Source organism: Canis aureus, chromosome 17, assembly GCF_053574225.1.
Source record: "Canis aureus isolate CA01 chromosome 17, VMU_Caureus_v.1.0, whole genome shotgun sequence".
NCBI classification, from domain to species: domain Eukaryota; kingdom Metazoa; phylum Chordata; class Mammalia; order Carnivora; family Canidae; genus Canis; species Canis aureus.
Genome location: NC_135627.1, coordinates 27,890,794 through 27,912,696, shown reverse-complemented (window position 1 = coordinate 27,912,696; position 21,903 = coordinate 27,890,794). Strand labels below are relative to the sequence as shown.

The 21,903-nt window shown below is 33.7% G+C and overlaps 1 long non-coding RNA gene across 1 annotated transcript in view; it reads left to right on the top strand.

Moving 5' to 3' along the window:
- Window positions 1-20,361, top strand: part of LOC144287486 (uncharacterized) — a 104,254-nt gene extending 83,893 nt beyond the window's left edge. Inside the window, exon 4 of the long non-coding RNA XR_013355271.1 lies at window positions 19,908-20,361. This is a non-coding gene — a long non-coding RNA (uncharacterized LOC144287486). The remainder of the gene's footprint in view (window positions 1-19,907) is intronic.
- The last annotated feature ends 1,542 nt before the right edge of the window (window positions 20,362-21,903 follow it).

Genomic DNA, 21,903 nt, shown 5'->3' with positions numbered 1-21,903 from the left:
TGAAAAAGGAACATGAAGTAACATGCATAAGATAATATCCTTACCTGTAAATTCTTCTTTTTAAAAAAAGATTTTATTTATTTATTTGAGAGAGAGAGAAAGCATGAGTGGAGGAAGGGGGGCAGTGGAGAAGTAGAGGGAGAGGGATAAGCAGACTCCTCACTGAGCATGGAGTCTGATGTGGGGCTCGATTCTACGACCCTCAGATCATGACCAGAGCCAAAACCAAGAGTCCATTGTTCAACCGACTGAGCCACCCAGGTGCCCCTGTAAATTCTTTTAACCATCATGACCAGTCTATATAATTACAAACTATATGTACTTTAGATCTCCAGAGCAACTAATTATAGATTTAACAAAGCAGCAAAGATGTGTGTGTATATGTATGTACATATCTATGTGTGTGTATTTGAGAAACAAAGTAACTGGTTTTGTTTTTATTTTTGTTTTTATGATGTCAAGTCCTTATTATTTATTTGTTTAGAGTGTCAGAAAAAGCGCCTTCCAAAAATACATGTGGGAGTGCCTCAGTCAGTTAAGCCACTAACTCTTTTTTTTTTTTTTTTTATTTTATTTATTTTTTATTGGTGTTCAATTTACTAACATACAGAATAACCCCCAGTGCCCGTCACTCTTGATTTCAGTTCAGGTCATGATCTCAGGGTCGGGAGCTGGAGCCCCACAGACTCCACGTTCAGCCCAGAGTCTGCTTGTGCCTCTTCATGCCCCTCACCCCACCCATGCTAATGCATGCATGTGGTGCATTTTCTGTCTTTAAAATAAATAAACAAAATCCTTAAAAAATGTATATGTAGAACAATAAGATAAAAAACCAGTAACAGAATGAAAACAAGAGTAGAATAATAAGATGAAGCCAGAGGATAACTTATAAACCACATATAAGACCATAGTAGGTATTAACATGGGGTATAATACGCATGTCTAATCTGTGTGTATGCATGTGTGTGTGTGCATGTACATGTGCTCCTCTTCCCCCAGTTATAAAAAAAAGGTAAACAAGTGGCAAGGCTTATGAAAGTCCAGTTTAGACTCTTCAATAGCATTAAGGATTGAATTACTGACCCAAATCTGAAGAACATGACTGAGACTGATAAGGTCAGAATCAATTTTACAAATGGTATAGAAATTGGTATGCTTGTTGAAATAAGGTTTCTATTTAACTTCCTTGAAAAGGAATCATATTATAGAATTTCCTGGTGCCTTAAGTGCGGAACTACTATGAAGAGGTAATATGCAATTTGTCCTCAATTTAATTTGGAATAAAAGACTCTAAGACAAAAGAAGCATTCTAGCTGTTAGAAAATGATTCTCCGGGAGACTTGTGGGAAAGTATCATTTCAAACCACCCATTTGTGGGTTCCTGTCTTTACCAAAGTCTGTACTTAACAACGATTAAAAAAAAAAAAAGTGTGCTCTACTGGGAAAAATGGTTTTGAAAACTATCTTTGATAACAAATGGGAATAATCATCATAAACCATATTGTCTTCTCCATTGCTATCCAAAGTTGTCTCTTGCCTCCCTCTCCATGCTTTATGAGTTTTTTAGGGTCTTCCCATTTTCATCACTTTATATAATTTCCTTACTTGTGAGGATTTTTGAGACTCATATTCGTAAAAGAAAAAAAAATTGAATGTATAACATCTATTGTGGTTTTAAAAAGTTGTAAATGTCTTGTTTGTTTTATTTTCTACATTATTATAAAGCATTCAATTTTTGTAGATTGTTCATATTTTGTCAATACTCATGATGCTTGATTCATTTCTTTGTGTGCAGAAAATAATGGAATATATGACCATTTCACAGTATAGAACAAAAAATTCTACAGCTTTCTTTGTTTATTCTGGTCCACTGAAGTTAAATATGTTACCCTCTTCTCTGCCATCTCTTCCATTACTTTAGAAATATAGTAGAATAGTAGTCAACCCTCTACCATGGCTAAGCCTAGACCACTTCCATTTGGGAAAACACAATTGAGCACGTTCTTTCTAAATGTTGAGGCTCTTTCCTGAAGTAAACGCAAGTAGAGAAATTCAGAATGTCCCTCACAGCTCTAGACAGGCTTAGTGCCTTCTGTTTCCTTGATTCTGGGCTCTTATCCCTGTGTCACTTCAAGAGTGTATTGGCTATCCTCTTGGCTAAATTTTACTTCTAAATCTATCTCCTTAGGAGTCCCATGGTAATAACAATAACAATTAAAACAATAATAAAATGATTAACATACACTGAGAGCTTAATATACACCAGGTTTTATGCTTCTTGTAAACTATCTCATTTAATTTTTGTAGAAATCCTAGTGAAGTATCACTATCTACATTTTAAGTATGAGGAAAATAAAGCTTAGAAGACTGAGAAATACTTCCAACTCTTCCCTTTAAGGTTACATGGTCAGTAAATGGCAGAGCCAAGGTTCAAACTGAAATCCAGGACTGGCTCATCCCAAAGACTTGCTCTAACGATGGTGCTTAAACACCATTCTCCACCTCAAGCTTCTCAAATTTGTAAATAACCTCATATTTAAGTTATAGAAAACTTAGAGGCTTCTTTCTGGAATTCAAAATACAAATCATTGTAGCTAACATGACTTAAACTTACTACAGGGCTGGGCAATTTTTAGTTCCTTACATGCATTTTCCCACTTACATTGCACAACAACTTTTAAGTTATGTCCTTTAAAGTTTATTTTTGTTTTACAATTGAGGAAACTGGACCTCAGAGATATTAAATAACTGTACAAATGCATTCAGCTGGTAAATAATGGATCTGTGATTTAAACGCAGACCTGCCTGATGTCAGCAAGGGCATATTTTCATGTTTCTGCACATTTAGGGAAATTGGAAGCTGGGTTAAAGGAAGTAAAAGATTACTGAGTAGATAATGAGAAAGCTTTGGAGAGAGTTGAAGATTTATTTCTATCTGTGCTTGCTTTTCCAAGGGGGTAAAACCCAGCTAAAACCTGGGGCTATCTGTTCACATTCCAAAGAATTGTAAAACATTAGAGAGCAAAGGTTTCTTTCCCTCTCAGACGAGGGGAGAGGGCACTAGGTAGCTTATACAACCTTCCAGATTTAGAGTTTGGGCTTTCTCTTCTGTCGCGTAAGAAATCCGTTTTGTGCACATACAAGGTCTATCTGGTTCTCTTCCAACACCCCGAAGAGGGAAAAATAGGTATAGGGGACACATGTTTACTGCTATAAGTAATAATAGGAAAAATGCTATATTTCCTTTCAAAACTTCATAATTTAACTCTATCCTATGACCACCTTATTTTCTACTGTTTCTGAGATGAAGTCTTGGTGCTGGTTCTCATTATCCCATAAGAATAAATATTACTATATTTGGATCATTAAACATTGTATTTATTCTTTGTTGGTTTTATTTTACCTTTTTCTACCTTTTGTATTCCTATTTTCAAAGTCAAGCTCAAATCCCAAAACGTAAAAAATCATTTTCTGATCATTTTGCTTTTGAAACCCATCCTTGGATTTCATGTAATTCTTATCTCTACTCTTACTTATAATTATGCTATGTGATTTTCCTTCCTATGTGCTAAGTCTGGTTAATAACCAATAATAAAGCTCTCCCCCACCCCCCCAAAAAAAAACAGGGCACGATTTTAGCCTTCTAGAGGCTGTAGAATGAACACCAGTACAGGTTTTAAAAATTGATGTTGATTCTTGAAAGACAGCAGTGCTTCCTCCTAATGACCTGGGTTTCTTAGAATTCAGAACTTCTAATATTTCTCCACTTAGGTTCCCTTTGAAGTCCTTGACTACTCCATTCAGGGACACAATAGATATGAAGAAATAGCAGTTATTCTAGTTATTGCATAACTAGAATATTATATAGCTAGATGATTCCTAGATATTTATTTTATTTTATTTTTTTTAAAGATTTTATTTATTTATTCATGAGAGACACACAAAGAGAGGCAGAGACACAGGCAGAGGGAGAAGCAGGCTCCATGCAGGGAGCCCGATGTGGGACTTGATCCCCAGACTCCAGGATCACACCCTGAGCCTAAGGCAAATACATTTGTATTTATTTATTTATTTATTTATTTATTTATTTATTTATTTATTTATGGCAGATGCTTAACCGCTGAGTCACCCAGGCATCCCTAGTCCTAGCTTTTTAATTCTTAAAAATTAAATACATTGAAAATTAATGCTTTTTTAAAGCCAAGGACAATCAACTATTTATTTTACTAATCTGTGTTCATTCTGAGTAACACAAGTTACTCTCAACTCAATAACTCTTATACCCGAAGTTCTTTTATTCTCACATTTGTCAGAAGCTTTTTGTTTTCAGTCGTAATAAGACTAATAAAATCTTTATTATATTTGCATTTTTCCATGTTTTGGATCTATGTTCATGCTTTTTATTTGAACTGGGAATCTTCTGAAATAAAATATTTTTACTTGCTGCCTAACTTTTGAAAGCAAAAAATTTAGTACCTTCTAAAGTGTTTCAAATATTTGTCTTAAATACTCTGTTTTTTAATATTATAACTTTATTTTGTTCTACTACTGGCATTTTTTTTAAACTCAATTCCATGTTACTTTATTTTTTTCATCAAAAGAGCGCTTTGATACATTTTTATAGTTAATTCATTACTGCTGTTATTCTCATCTTTTTTTCCTGTTCTTTTTATTTCTCCTAAAAGTTAAAATATATATATTTTTAATTCCAATTGTGAGCATGTTAACTTAAGTATTTTTTCATATTTCAAGTATGTCCAATATACACTTTCTTCCACTAGAAATTCTTATGTAATAAACTGCCTAGTTGTAGCACTATTACCTTTCACTTACTTTATTCACCATACTGATCAATTCTATTCTTAGTGCTTGTATTTAGGAATAGATTATATTCAAATAATTTCTTTTAGATGTATACTCAAAGTATAGCATAAAACAATTAAAATTGAGTGAATTAAAATGTCCTTTTTTCTAGCACCAAAGATCCAGTAATCAAATTACCTTAATAATTTATTTTTCTAGGGCACAGTATTTGATGCCACTGTTCATCTTTGTGAAATGATAAAAAATAAGAGTGGCTATTTTAAGACAATGATAATATTTTGCAAAATATTTGGTATTGACAAAATTTGGAAATTACAGAATACATTAGATAGCAGAGAAATAAACAGTTTTTAGGCAAAGGAAAATGCTGACCCAAATGTTTCAGTTATTATTAGTTTGTTTGAACACTCAGAAAAAGTCTTATTAGGTTAAGAGACCATCCTCTCACAGGGGATAATAGAAATATCTTGAGTTTTGATAGAAGAAACTTCCCATGAAGACATGAGAGAATGACATACAGAGAACAAGATTTATAAAAATGTTTGGCTGAAAAGCCACCTAAAGACATCAGCAAATCTGGGTGGGCCATTGTTCACTCCTGTGGAGTTGGGTTAAAATAAAGGATATCTTGACAGTCATAAGACTGAAAAAAGGCAAGCACTTTCTGGAGGATAAGTGCTGGGAATGGTGTGTAAAATAAACTTTGGAGGGGCTCAACCTCAAAACTTTGTTGTCTCATTTTTTTTTTTTAATTTTTTTTTATTTATTTATGATAGTCACAGAGAGAGAGAGAGAGGCAGAGACACAGGCAGAGGGAGAAGCAGGCTCCATGCACTGGGAGCCTGATGTGGGATTCGATCCCGGGTCTCCAGGATCACGCCCTGGGCCAAAGGCAGGCGCCAAACCGCTGCGCCACCCAGGGATCCCTGTTGTCTCATTTTGTCTAGAACCAACGCAGCCTTGAAGGGGACAACAATATGCGTGCACATCATAGCATGATCATCTTTAATTGGCCTATAAATCATTCAAGTTTTGCCCATTCTTACTTCAGTTACAATAGACTATAAGGATTTGGTTCTAAAAAGACTCATGATTACTCTGACAGTTTAAGTTTAAAAAGGAATGAATGAAATTTAAATTGTGTATGTACCTGCTATGTGTTATTTATTGTCTAGTGAGAAGAGTTTGGTTCCAATATACCAGAATTGGAACTCTAGATCTAAATCCTAAGCTTGTATGTTAGCTTGAGGGAGGTACTTAATTTCCCTGATCTTCAGTGTTCATATCTGTAAAATGTGAATAATATTCTTTATGTGAAAATAGTGTAAAAGTTATATGAATTTATATATACAGAGAACTTAGCACTGGGTCTAATAAATACTAGGTGATCAATAAATATGTATTGTTATTAAGATCATATCATTATATCTTGTTAATAATCACAAGATATAATTGTCTGTGAAACTAATTCTTTATGTTTTGCCCTGTAATAATGTTATCTTTTAACTACTTATCCATTATTCTTGGTAAAACATTAGATTCTGTTGTGTTTCTCAGGTTTCTTTGAGTCCCTGCATATTGTGCTTCAGGTCCAGGTCAGCTATCATAATACACAGTTAGTTAATTTAGGAGTTTAGAAGCTAATGGCCCCATTGCAAATCCCTTGACATTTTAAACCAAGCCAAATAAAGCAAGCAGGAGAGTATTTTATATGAATTCTCCAAATAGGGAGGGTTATCAAGTTCATTTACATGTTTACCAAGGCTGCCAGCCATCCTGACTTGTTTGGTGGAAACCTGTTTTTATATGAACTGAACTCCATTTCTGATGGTCTGTTGGCAGTAAAACAGCATGAAATCTCACTCATCATTATTACTTACTCAGTGGACCTGTTTTTCATCAGTAAAGCATGGCATTTAATCAGAGTTTGGGGTGCATCACTTCTGAACATGTATTTGGTGCTAGAGGCAACAAAAATCATTAAAGTTTGGCTCTTGGTATAATGATGAGGTGCATGAATGGGGGTGGAAGTTGTAAAAGACTATAAAACTGTTAAATTTGGTGTGTGGGAGGAAGAAATTATTTGTAAAACCCACAAACTTCTTTAGCCAAAATATCTATTACATGCTAAATGGCACTAATGAGCTGTTCTAAAAGTCTGGGACACTAAAAAATATATATGCATCTCTTTCTGTGTAAGTGAACATTAAAAGAAGGAACTTCAGGTTTTCCTTACTATTTCTGTGGGGAAAACAAAACAACCTTATACTACAAATTTAAGACCCAGGCCACATTAAAAAAAAAAAAAAAAGGTATTAGTTTTAGAAACTGTGGTTTCAAAAGTGAAAATTTCACATAGAGTTTTGGATTGAGATCTTCTAAACCGTTTCCTTATTTTCAACAATATGATAAATTAAAAAAAAAAGAATTCTCAAATGGCCAATGTTTTTTAATTATTATTATTATTTTTTAAATTTTTATTTATTTATGATAGTCACAGAGAGAGAGAGAGAAAGGCAGAGACACAGGCAGAGGGAGAAGCAGGCTCCATGCACCCGGAGCCTGATGTGGGATTCGATCCCGGGTTTCCAGGATCGCGCCCTGGGCCAAAGGCAGGCGCCAAACCACTGCGCCACCCAGGGATCCCCTAAATATTAATACTAAGAGACACTTAAGCATACCAGTAATCATAAATGAAGCATACCACTAAACACTAGGACAGTTTACAGAAATTGATATAATAAAAAAGCAGTATATGTATATCTATAGATATATTTCTATCTCTCTCTATATATATCTCAAATCTATACCTATACGTATCTGTATATCATCTATATCATATCCATATTTATATCTATTTACATCTACACCCATACCTCCACATCAATATTTATATATCCATATCTATCTATCTGAAAAGAAAGGAGAAATGAAAACCAACTTATTATCAGCTACACATATCCTATAAATGAATATGAAATAACCAGATAGGAAAAAAAGAAATTAAAATTACCTTATCACCACAAAGCCACCATTCTAATTATTCACTTTAGTGTATTCCTTTGAATAGCATTTATCCAAATTGTAATGTTAGTAAAAGGTACGGTTTGAAATATGGATTAATGATACGAGATCATAATGGGCTTGACTTAGATCAGACTCAATATTTTCTTTGGGGAAGTTAAATCCATCCATCCAATACCATTAGTAAATTAGCACTAGACCATCGTAAATCACACAGCTACTGTCACAAACAGCTATTTATGTCAAATGAATAAGGACAACTCTGGCTCTGTTCCAGTAAACTACCAGTAAACTGATTCCAGATCTCAAGATGGAAGGCTGAGTCAATCAATCTTTATTAGGCAAAGAGTCTGAGCAAAATAACAATAGCAAACCAACACATTAATTAACAGAAAGAAATTAAAATTTAATTAAAATTTAATTTAACATCTCTATTAAAATTGGGAATGATGACCAATAAGGAGATAAAAAACATTTTTAATAGTTTGGCTTTTCCTAAATTCTGGTGTGAAAAAGGATACCAATTGATATCTGACTGTTCTAAGTTGCTAAGAGAGGAGATTGAAGACCATATAAATCCATTTTGAAAATCTGTTCCCTAGACCTTTAAAAATAGTTTCAGATGTTGGCATCTGCTTTCTTTTATCCTTGACTAATGAACTAACCTAGTAATGTAATAGGAACAAAACTCATATTCTGGACTTTGCCCCCCAAAATTCATCTATTTGACCTTAATGTGTTGAGTAACTACTAAGTGCCAATAACTCTGGCTGCCAGGTGCTGGGGCAGCTGTGATGCTCAAGATAGACACATGTCCTGTTCTTTCTGAGCTTGTAGGCCACATTTGGATTAACAAAACCAATTCTAGTAGAGTGTTGTTTGTATTGTGATATGAAAGTTCAAGTTAGGGGATCAGGCAAGACTTCTGGCAGGAAAACCTCTTGGTTGAAACCTGAAGGATGAGTTCGAATTAGTTGTAGGAAGAATGGAGGATAAATATATCATTGGGAGGCTACATAGAGAAACAGACTTGGAGAGTGTGTGATATTTCCAAGTTACTGGACAAAGGTCTATGAAGTTGGGGTGGAATTTAGTAGAGGGAAAGTGACAAAGGAAAGCTGGGATCTGGTTAAAAAGCTATTGTAAAAAAGTTTTGCTTTTGCTATTGTAAAATCATGTCAAGGAATTTGAATTTTTTCAAAGGGTGAAGTGATGCTTTTGAAACACTAAACTGTTGAGAAAAAAGTTCTAGAGAGATTATACTGTAATGTGGATGATAGATTGGAAGAAAATAGTGCATATTTAGGAAACTGGGCAAAAATAAGGGTTTAGACAAAAGAGGATAGTAGTCTGGATTAGGGAAGTAATAGTAGAAGCAAAGATGAGTGGATGTGTGGGTGTATGGGGAGAGGTTAATGATATATACAGATCACCAGATTGAGCAATGAGGTAGAAGCTGATGCTATTCCCTGGTTTAGGGATTACGATAGGAGAATAAACTAATGGGAGAAGATAATAGGTACATATTTAGATAAATTGATTTTAAGATGCCTGTGGAATAAATAGGCTGTATCCAGTTAAAGGAGAGGTTTGGAGTTCAGGAGAAAATTTGAGGCTGTAGATTTGGTTTATGAGTTACCAGCATATAGATGGTTATCAAAACCATAGAAGTAGCCTAATGTGTATTTACCCAAAGAAAACAAAATCACTAATTAGAAAAGATATATCACTCATATGTTTACTGCAACATTATTTACAATAGGCGAGATATGAAAGCAATCTAAGTGTCTATTAATAGATGAATGGATAAAGAAGATGTACACACACACACACACAGAATTATGCATTCATAAAAAAGGATGAGATCTTGCAATTTGGGACAATATGGATGGACCTAGAGGGTATTATGTCAAGTGAAATAAGTCACCCTGGTTTTTTTTTTATCATATTCCTCTCCCATATGGTTGATGGGAAAATTCAAAAGGGACAAATATATGATGCTTTAAATTATTTAGAAGAAAAATTGAAAGAATACAAGCACAAAAAGATATTAGAAGACAAGGACCTGGGCTTTGATGAAATTGAGAGTTCTGTTCCTTCAAAATAGTGGTATATGCATGAAGGGACAATTAATTCCATGTCTCTGATAAAGACACAACTAGAAATGTTCCAGAATTGGTAATTAGTCTCATTGTACTTATGATCCTTAATGAACTAAAGACAATATTTTAGGGTTTGATTTACAATTTCTATAACAGCAATAAAAAGCCATCAGTATGGTTTCCTGAAAGATCCATTTCCTAAAAGATTCATTCATTCATTCATCATTCATTCATTTTTCCTAACATTTAAAACACAGTATTTCATGTTTCATTATAGATTTAAATACTTCCAAATAACTGAAATGTTTTTCAATTCCAGAACAATATTTCCCCAGTTGCAATAGCTTGTCAGTTTATAGAAAACTTATTACTCTGTGATTTTTGGGAAGCCTACCTTTCATTTTTAGGAAATAACTCTATAAACGCTTAGAAAAATAACATTTGCAGTGACAATAGAACATAAGTCATACAAATAATCAGAGTCCTGCCTTTACAGTGAATGCATTCAGTAAGAGAATGTAATTTATGTGTTTTACTTTAAAGAAGCTATGATAGAAATAGTTTTTATGTAGACATTAGCAAATGTTCTCAGAGAAAGATTTTTGCTACTACGAGATCTTAGGCAATCAGTCTGAGTGAATTAATTTTACCAACAAGTAAGATTTCTCCTGTTAATCAACTAGGATGAAAACAGCAAACAGGGCTTGGCCTATATTGGAATGAAGTACTTTTGAAAGCCTCCATTACAATCCTCTTGTATAATCTCTTTGTTCTCTCTGTTTTTGTAATATAACATTTCTTATCTCTAAATGGAGTAGTCCCTTCCTCTTCTACTTTTCTTTTAGATGAAAAGGCATAAAATAAGTAAAAATATTGTGTCATTCTTCTGTTTTTCAGGACAAAAAATATTCCCTGAACAAGTTACTTGATTAGCCTTTCATTCATTGGCTCATGATTCAACAAAGGTCACTCAACACTGGCTAGGACCTCCCCTAAAAGCCTACTCATACTAGCTCCTCACTTAGATTGTCATGTGGGATGACTGGTAATCCTAAATTCCCATCTCAGAGATTCTAATGAGCTGAAATTGAAAATGATTATCCTATTAATTACAGTGTAAGCATTCATGGGTAAGTAAGGGAAATTTCTAAAGAAATAAATTCAGGTTATCACATGAATATCCCCAATTTGTTTTCCTTTTTTTTTTTTTTTTTTTTTTTTTTACTTAAATTTAGAGGATTTTTTTTCTTAGTATATGTTCTGTTCAGTTGTTTTGCAGTATTGGGTTTTATTTGGAATTGCTATATAATAAATGTAGGTATCATAGAAGAATTAAATACAACCTATGAGAAATGTAACAAATACAAAAAGTTACCCACTGCTGATTTTATATTTGCATAGGGGTACGCATATTATAGGTAAAAACTTAGGATATTTCCTTATAGACTATGGATATTTTTTTTCCCAACAGGCATTCAAACATTTTCCTAGGAAATATTTGTTCTATTATTTACTTAGTTGTGGTAATAAAATCTTTTGAAGAAAAATAGGAAAATAAAGTGAAAACAAAGAAAAGTATCCAAAGGGATATGGCAGAAATGTTTTTATAGTTAGTTCACCCACACAAGTAGAGAAAGCATCTAATAATCAGGCAACCAAGTGAAATGAAGAAATAATTGCATATTATGTTAGCACTATGGGATAAAGAAAAGGGATGACTGCTCTGAAGATCTCTAAAGTGAAAGCAACTATTGCAAGAATGAAGAGAAAGCAGTCGTTCTATATGGAAAGAATATGAATGCAGATTAATAAATTACAGTATGTGCTTCACTTAAATGGCTGAAATGTGTCTTTAAGAAAGGTGAATTCCAGTTGGGAAGGAAAGGGTGGATTTTAAAGGGAAGGGACTAGATGTGATGTTGGGGAAAAAACATGGCAAGTGTTGTGGCATAGAGAAAAAAAAAAATGTTTTCCTGGAATGGCAAGTCTTAGTGAAACTGTAAGGAATGTTTCAACTATATATAATAAATGGTTTTGGTAAAATGCTGTAATTCTGAAGACATCATTTCCTTCACCTTAGTTTTTAAAGAAGGGGGGAGGGGAACGTGTCTTCATTGAAATTCCTCCTCCTCATCACACATCTGTATCTGAGTCCTATCTGTGTTTTCCTGGATAAGACCCCTCAAATCTATCATCACCACAACTCCAATGTCCTACTCCTTGCTGGAAATATTTAAATATTTTTAACTTTTCTGAAAAAATTCCTTTCTTCCAATTATATTCTAAAAATAGATTTGCTTTGTAAAATCTAGGCATCCACAGAATATAGAAAAATGAGCTCCTATAAAAAGTTTAATTTTCTATAAGAGTGTCAAAATTCTGTTTTTTATAGATGGAAGAAAAAAATCATAATTCTTGCCAAAAATAAGTGAGGCTAAAATGTACATTTTAGCTCTGTGAAATAATTAAATTATAAATTCAAGTTTGGTTTATTAACTTATTTTGACTTACAACTTTGACTTCTAACTTGAATGAGAAATCATGGAATTTCTCACTTCAATGTACTTGACACACATTATATAAGAATATTATCCATAATCTAATGAATTTATTCATAGAAATATGGAATAATTGGGCCTACCAGGTCTATTAGGGTAGCTCAACCAATGGTTCCCCTTGAGCATAATTTTGAATTCCTTATCAAATACATCACCCTTTTCTGTAAAAACTCAAATTCACTGATGTCTTTCTGAAAGCACAGTCCCCAGAGTGGACAAATATTTCAACAATGATCTAAATGGAGTAGAGAGAGATTCTTAGCTTCCTCATTTTAGATGTCATATTCAATTGATAAAGCTCAAGATTATATTAGCCTTTGCAGAAACAACTATTTTATTCAGTTAAAACAAAATGCTTAAGTCTTTATCAAATCCACTTACATTACCTCAGGGAGAAAAAACAAATTGGATTCCTCTTAAAGTAAGTTTAGTTCAAAATATAATGAAATCCTTTTGAATCTGTTAAAGATTTGTTATAATTATATGCAATTATATGATATGAAAGGAAACAATCAGGAGAGAAGGTAGGCTTATAAGCTATTTTCAGGATTAAAAAATACATAAGGAACATTTGGTGTTAATTGAGAATGAGGATGGAAAAAACTAAAGTGTCACATCAAGGGTTTTCACTTTTAGCTGGAATCCTCGCAGCTCAATGTTACACTGCTCATTTTATGCTGTTCTGAGGTCATATGTGCATAAATACGTATATATCTGCAATATATATTCACTTAATAAATATGGGAAAATAATGAATTATCCTTGCATTTCTTCAAATTATAGCTAATTTACTTTCCTGCCTTTATTCAAGAATAATTCACTTATTTTCTCATGTTTATTAAGCAAATATATCTGCTGCATAAATTCAGTGGGAAACATTTTGGAATTGGTATCTTCAACATACAGAAATCTAAATATATTTAAGAATATTTAGTAAATCTCCTTCTTGTACCCTGGTTTTAATATTTCAACAGGTGTCCCTCATCCACTGTGGCTGGCGGAATGTGGACTGTAAGAACCATTTATAGAGCTTACTGCATTTGTGGCTATTTCCTTATAGGGTGTGATCAAGTTTGCCTTTGAGATTGTTATACGGATAAAACCTTTTCCACATGCACCATCTGCAACAGCCCCTAGCTCTCTTCTCCAATTTTTTTACATTTATGCACAAATATTATGATTAGTCCTATGACAGAAGAGCAATTTTCTTTCTATTGCCTCAAAAAATTATTTGCTGTCCTGTCCGCCCCTCCCCTGAATCTAGTCAGACCACACAATTCCGTCATACATAATTTAAATTTCACGTAAAGCGGATGAAGAAAATTCTGTGAGTTTCACTTTGGAGGCTTGCTTTGCCTCTCCTGGCACTTCAGAATTCTCTTCCAGTTTTAGTGTCTCTTTGTTTCAGAATGTGTGTTCAGCAATTTCAGCCACCAGAGTTTCCTTGCTCAGGGCTCCTGCCTCCTGTGGTTAGGAGCCATAACATCTGCAATTCTTTTCTGCTATTGATTTGAGATGCAATCATCATTATTCTCTTTCTTTTTGGTATAAGCATATGCTTAAAAACATGGCCCAGTTATTATTCATTTTGTGTACATGTTATTACTCATATAGAAATCATTTATTGCCATTGGGAATAGTATTTTTTAAATGTCATCTTATCATTAATTACTCACATCCCCATTTTTTTTGCTATTATGTCAATTAGAACAATTTTATATATGGGGTTTTTGTTGCATTTGTGTGTAATCTTTATGGAACACCAAGCAATGAGTCTCCTATTAATAGCAGTAAGAGATAATTAAAGGAAATCTTATAATAACAAGTTGGAGTTCTTTTCTAAAAAAAAGAAAAAAGTCATGTTTTATTAGAGAAAATATTCTCAAAAGTTGTCATCCTTTGACTTAATGTAGGCCTTCAAGCTACTCCTCCAACTGCACAGTTTGGCAAAATTTCATTTTGATTCAGAAGGAAGTGTGTACAATGCTCATAACCATTTCATGTTGTGGCAGGTGAAGGGAAAAAGTTAATGACAGAAACTGAGGGCAGGCACACAAAGTGATAACTGCAGATGGAGTCCTTAGGATGCCATAAGATCTTAATGCTATGAAGATTTAATCTCTCCACCCCTCCTGAAAGAATTGAACTGAATCAATTGGCTGGAAAAAGAACCCTCTCTTTTGACGTTTTTACACTAAAGCAAACTAAACTAAAATATATTTATTAAACAAGGGTCTTAGGATTATATTGTGAGACTTTTGAGTCATCTTCAAATCCTGAATTCTATTTTAAATATCTAAAAGTTTGTGAGGCACTTGGTATTTACACTAACCTATATAGTAACATAGCATAGGCACTTGGTAGATTTTTAAAGATTTTAGGCTGTTGCTATGAGAGCAAAGAGTGGCAAATTGAAAATACCTGTGCCATTCATAAGCAGTAATAATTACTTTATATGAAAATAGAATATCATGTTTGTAGGTTCTGAATGGATTGAGCTGATCAGGGCAAACCCAGATTTCACTACCACTTCTGATTCTGATTCCTCTGCATGTTTTGGTTTTAATTTAATTGCTGAAGAACTGGGATCTGTAATTTTAATCCATGTTTTTTATTCCACTTCCTTATTGTCTCAGAAATGTTGTTTATTTTTTGTTACTATTTGATGTCTCTGAGATGCAGGTTGTGGTGTGTTTAGAGTCTGGGTATAGCATCAATCCATGCTTGCTGTAGCTATGTTAAATATATGCTAAAGATGCACGGGAATTTTGTGGCCATTTAAAAGAAAGTTCAGAAGTGCATAATATATACAAGTACTACATTTTGTTTCTTCTTTCCTCTTTGTTCCTTTTGGAGAGTTACTGTAATGTTTGGTTCTTTGGAGACATTTCTCTTTCCTGTCCTTTGATACTCAAACTATTTTATATAAATTTAGAGACAATCCCATTGGCTGTCTTTATTTCATTTCTTTGGACCTGATTTTCTCTTGATTGTAAATTTGTCATTGGGGAATCCTTCCTTTCCTTTAGGCCAAACAGCTGTTTTTCATTGTATCTTTTTTTCTTCTTCTTCTTTTTTTTCCCCCACTAAGGAGGTCAAGTTCCTTTGGGGGAAAAACTTCAGCTCATTATGTTCTTTCTTTTACATAAACATGTACAACAACAAAATACAAATTGCTTTTGGATTCAGAATTGCTATAGTAGAGTCAGTATTATAAATTTAAATATCTTTGCATTTCCAAATAGTAGCACTACTTCCTACTCTCAGTTAATGCTCAGTTAGCAACTTATTATAGCTAATTTACTTTTATCTGCAGATATGGGAAATGCATGCTAGGCATGTATTAGTGGGCTGCTGGAAAGAGTGATATCTGGTTAGCTTTTATTTCTATTTTGCTGTGCTTTTATATTCCATTCATGAGTACCTGGGACTGGTTAACACAAATCATTATTCAAAAGCCTACTTCAGATGCTGTCAGTGGTTTTGGCATTACTGATTCCATCCATATCATACCCTTTATCTTTGAATTAAATGACTCATTACATCTCTGGTCTTGAGAACCAATGTGCTCTCTTACTATGATACTATATATTTGGAATAGTGATTGGGAATGTGGGTGCTGTTCAAATGCAGAGAACTGATAGCAAAATTAGTAAAATAAATGTTAGTTTACATTAAACTTGACAAAAAGATAATATATAAATAGTATTAGAGATTCATAGGAATTTCTCATATGTTTTTGAAAGGCAGGATACGCTCCAGGCATAAGTGATTTTACGTCCCTTCTCTTTGTGAAAGAAAACAAGATAAATATAATACTCATAATAAAACAATGTATTTGCTCTTTCTTCTTTCTCTCCCAAGGATTTGATGTATAGACTAATTTAATTAACTCAACTATGTATTATGGAAACACAAATAGTTCAGTTGTACAATGGGTGGGAAAGCACAGATTAGTTTCCTGTAACTTTACAATCATGGGCAGAGAAACCCTGAATGTGTGTTTGCTGTGGAAAAAAAACAAACTTGCTTTTATTCTATTTTTTCCTTTTTCTAAGGTTTTAGAGATCTAGATATTTACTACTTTTAAAGTTTATAATTCAAGAGTTATGATGAGGGTGGGAGCTTGAGGACATGTGTGGTCTATCATCTCTTCTCTGAAATACAGAATAAGAGACAACTTGCATTTATGATTAAAATCGCAAAAGTCACTAAATTGACAGTCACTTTGAGAATTTCAGCCATATACAAGTATATAAGATCAGGCTGGGGAAAGGCACCTAAGGCCAACATGCTAATCAGATGCCATCATTCAGGTAACAGTAATAGGTGGAGCCATCTCAACAGTGGTGTTCATCCCTCGGGAGGGATGGTTTATCAATGTGGCAAGTGGCAGCCCACTAAATAAGGCTGAGTTTTGGTGGCAGAAGTTATCAAAAGACATGGCCTCAATATCAGAGAGGAGTCAAGAGAGTGGCTCCAGTGAACAACTTTCACAAGGTAAATTCCATCTTAGAAGTGACAATGCTCTTCTTACACCAGGGAAGATGGTGATGCAGAGTGATGCAGAGTCTGGAATCTGGCACAGTACTTCACAAATTGAACAAACAAATGCACACATGAGAACAAAAGAGAGATAAGGCCATGAAGACATGTAATCCCCCATCTGGAATTACCCATTTATCCAGCCAAAAAAAAAAAAATATTGCAAAAAAAAATTGCAAAAAAGAATCATTTACAGTTCATATCTGCAGAACAAAATACTTCACCAGAAACCAGGGAAACAAAATTAATAAAAATAGATAAAAACAAAGACTTATCTTTGTGGCAGTTTTGTAGAAGCTTATTAGTTATCTCTTTGCCTACCCTTGATTTCTTGTTAATTGAAATAAATGCAAGGGACAATTGGACATTTGAATATAGCCTCAAGTTATGTCTTGATTGGAGGACATTGGGTGTTTCATAATTTCTTAAAATGAATTTACCAGTCAATTGTAGATAGATAGCTGGAGACAGCAGATCTTTCCACAAAGGGGCAGTTTACCTAGCATGGAAATAAAAAGAACATATTTACTTTTATGGGCAGGTACCTAAAAGGAAAAGCAGCAGGGTACATGGCCAAATGTGTGCAATGGTCTTTTGTAGATTACCACCCAACAGGGGAAACAAAGGATGCTCTCATCAGCCTTTCTTTCAGTGAGGAGTGAGGAGGGACAGAGACTACTTTAAACTGCTTCACTGAGGTGACAACAATCACCTCATTTTACCGAGGTGTTCTCATTTTACTGAGCCATGCAGAAATATGAGGATTTGAGCTGTTATACTTCCCACCATCACCTTGGAGTAAGTCTTGAACTTCAATACTCAAGAATAGTAACAGGTTACTTACATGGAAAGCAAAACTAAGGCTCTCTTCAGATTTTGCAAAATCAGGTACTAGAGGTCAATGAGAAATTCAAAGGACAAAAGAAAAATACTGCGATTCAAGAATATGTGTTAATCTAAATAATATTTCATGTCTGAAAGCAACAAAGAAGATTTTTTAGACAGGCAAAGACTCAGCACACCATGCAATTCTGGTAAGAGGATGAAGTTGTTTTATGTAAATTTCTGCCTGAAATTACTGAAATGATCAAAAACAATGAAAATTAACCTTAAGTATATAAACTAAGGCATAGCCACCTAATCAAACCATATAACATCTTTCAGAAGTAGTGACAACCTGAGCCTAAATGAAATTCGATGTCAAGAACTAATGTGTACCTCTCCAGAAACAACTCAGATGGCAAATTTCTTTAAACATAAGTACAAAGACCCTACAAAGTCCTAATCAAGATTTCTTTAACCAGGTACAAATCATAAACATAAAGGGAATGGAAAAATAATTATGCAACAACTTATAATTATAGTATATATTTAGATCTTTCTGAAAAAGTTACTTGGAGACAAAGACAACTTTTTTGATAACTGAAATATTAATTCAAAGGAAAATGAACTTGTAAATGAAACATCTTTATATAAAGATGGGTAGTAAGCATTATATCCAACAGGGAATGCATCTCTTTGCAAAGTGCTCTTACAACATTTGCAAAAGTAATGAACTTATAATAGGCCAAAATAAAAGCATAAGTACATTTAACATTTGAAATAATAAAAATCAAATACATTGAGTACACTATAATAAAATAGAAGCGAAATTAGAAACAAACAAAAATATCTAACCATCTGGACATATTGAAATGTTTTCCATCTTTGATTTCCTCTTGGCTCAAAAGATACAAAAAATTCAGAACAAGAAATATGATAATATATTACATATAAAAATGTGTGCCATAGATTCAGCTCTACAGAGATAAAATTTAGAGCAGTAACCATGATAACACTCAACTACAAAGAATGGGATTGAATTAATTAAGGACTAGAGGCTAGTGATTTAAAAAAGAACAAGAAAAATAAAATTTAAAATCTCTATAAATAAATGAATAAGTTCTGAGGGTTTAATGTAAAATACTGTGACCACATTAACACTGTATGGTAGAACTGAAATTTGCTAAAAGAGTGAAACGTAAATCTTCTCCCCAAATAAAACAGAACAAAATAAAAAACGAAACACGAAAACATATGTGGTGATAGATATGTTAATTAACTAGATTGGGGCAATCCTTTCACAAGGTATATGTATATCAAATCACTACAAATCACTTTAAATATCTTAACAGTTTTTATATGTCAATTATACCTCAATAAAGCTGATTTTTTTAAAGAAAGCACTAAAAATTATTGTAATAGAAATGAGCTTAGGCTGAGGTAAAAGCAGAGATGGTGAGAACAGAGAGTCCAGATAATAAAGGTTTATATGCTTGGAAAGTGATTACTTCTGCATCCCGAATAGTAAAAGAAGGCTGGAAATGACTGGGAAAGATAGGCTGAACAGATCTGTCCCTGGAATAAAATCAAATTAGTTTTATGGCAAAGAGTAGATTAAGGATGCTATCTTCTGACCCACATGATTTTTTTCAAATGATTTCAAAGTGGCCACAATTAAGAGAGAAGTAGAGCATCTAGAAAAGAACTTTGTAAGCAGTAATTAGCAGATGGAACTGACTAGAAAGCAAAAGAACAGAAGTCTCATAGACACTTGATGGAATGGTATGAACTTTGGCAAAATAAAAACAATCATTCACTGCTTAAGCCTTAAAATAATCTTTGGGCTTCCCAAATGTTTGTGCAGGAATATTTCATAATTGCTATAGACTAGTAATTGCTCTGTTTCTTTTTTTAATTATTTTTTTAATTGCTCTGTTTCTTTCTTAAGTTTTTCCAAATGATATTTTTCTTTTGTTCCCCTTAAAGTTATCTATCTGTGAAACAAGAAATTAATGGTCTTTTTGGTTCACAGGTTACTAGACCGACAAGGAACCTCAGTCCAGATCCAGATGGAGAGAACTGCCACTCATTGAGAGACCCTGATTTTGAGATGGGCATTTTGGTGGTTTCCCTGGAGGAGGGAGTAGTAGTGCTCTGCCTAGAAAGAACAGTACCATTTGGAGCTCCAAAGGGAGAATGTGGCCCTACAGCTTCAGTTCTTCACCAATGGTTTTCTTTCATCCAGTGCATATAGCTCAGGTCTCCTTCCCAGAGCCCCTGGCTGTGACAGGTGGCCATCTGAATCAGCTCCTGCACACAGAACATGAACAGGAGGACAGACATGTAACATCTCATATGTATGTTACTCCAAAGACTTTTCTGCCTTTTGCTAGAAAGAGACTAGCTTCACTGGAAGCCATGGATTAAAAGTAGCAGAGTCACATGCTGGAAGGAGCACGGACGGGTACTTGGATCACAAATAAAGAGCCATCACTGGTCAGAAACACTTGGTTTGTACTAAAAAGAAATTCATTTATATTTGAAGCATTGCGTCTGGCAGTTGCTCCTTGCAGAAGCCAGTATTCGCTTGTCAATATATGGTACATAACTTTTATTCTTTCCACTATTATTAGAATGTATACATTTTTTTCCCTTTTTTCTTCTATATAAGTAACTTATTCAGTACTGTTTTTGGTCCAAATATCTGATTATTTTCTTAAGGGTTCTAGAGAGGAATTTGCTACATAAAAATGTAGAATATTTTAAATGATTTGATAAATATTGCCGAAATTCTCTCTGGGAAGATTGTGCCAATTTTATAATTCCACCAGAAATGGAAAAGAAGCCAAGATTATCTAGATTAATATTCTATGTTTCTACTGACAAGTCTACTGACTTGTGATGGAAAATCGTATTTTTTTTTCTAATACAATACATGGTCTGCTTCAGGGTAATGAATTCTGATTTCTGTATACTCTAGACACAGGTCCCATTGATTACTTTGAAGTCCCATTGTGTCTTAGCAATTAGTGATATGAACTCTCACTTTTTAAAAAAGTCTTACCTGTTTCTACCAACACGTTTTTCGATAACCTTTAGAAACACTTTCTAAGATCCTTAAAAAGTTTCATAGGTAATATTATATGAGAAACATTCATCTAATAAATATTTTTAGGAAATTTAATATATTTACAATACTTAACATTTTGAACCAGAAAGACATTTTTATGTTTGCTTTGTTAATCCACCTCAGTAAAATTTTGTACTTTTTTTCATGTGCTCATGTACACTTGCTATTTAAATTTAAGCCAAACTATTTTATTATTTATATTGCAAGTATGAGTGGAATGTATGAAAGCTTACAGGGAAGCCATGTGTTTTAAAAATCAGTTTTACTTGGAATCATTTTCTATGTAAAAGATTTTGCTATATTTTTCATAAGTTAATGGGAACTAACACTGGCTAAAAGCAGAAAAAGCCCATCTGTTCTATTTTTAGGTTGATTAATACAGCTACATAGTTTAAAATTAGTTGTTCACTATTAATAGGAATGAATAGTTTTATCACTTTTTTTAAAAATAAGATTTTATTTATTTATTCATGAGAGATACAGAGAGCCAGAGACATAGGCAGAGAGAGAAGCAGGCTACCTGTGGGGATTCAAATCCAGGGCCCTGGGATCACAACCTGAGCCAAAGGCAGATGTTCAACCACTGAGCCACCCAGGTGCTCCAGTTTCATCACATTTTTACTAGCAATATACTTCTGGGGACATAGCCATAAGATGCTATGCTTTTTGGAAAGGCAGACTTGCTTAGCAAAGGAAAACACAGATTGTGAAGATTCTGGAAATCATGCCAAATATGAAATCATTGCAAAAACTGGGCATGTTTAGTTCCAAGAAAGGAAAGCTTGATAAGAGATGTCACAAAAAGTTATCCTATCAAAAGAATGGATTTTTCAGGTCTCTGGGGTGTTTGACAACACTAAGACCAACAGGTAAAGGTCCAATGATAGAAATTTTGATA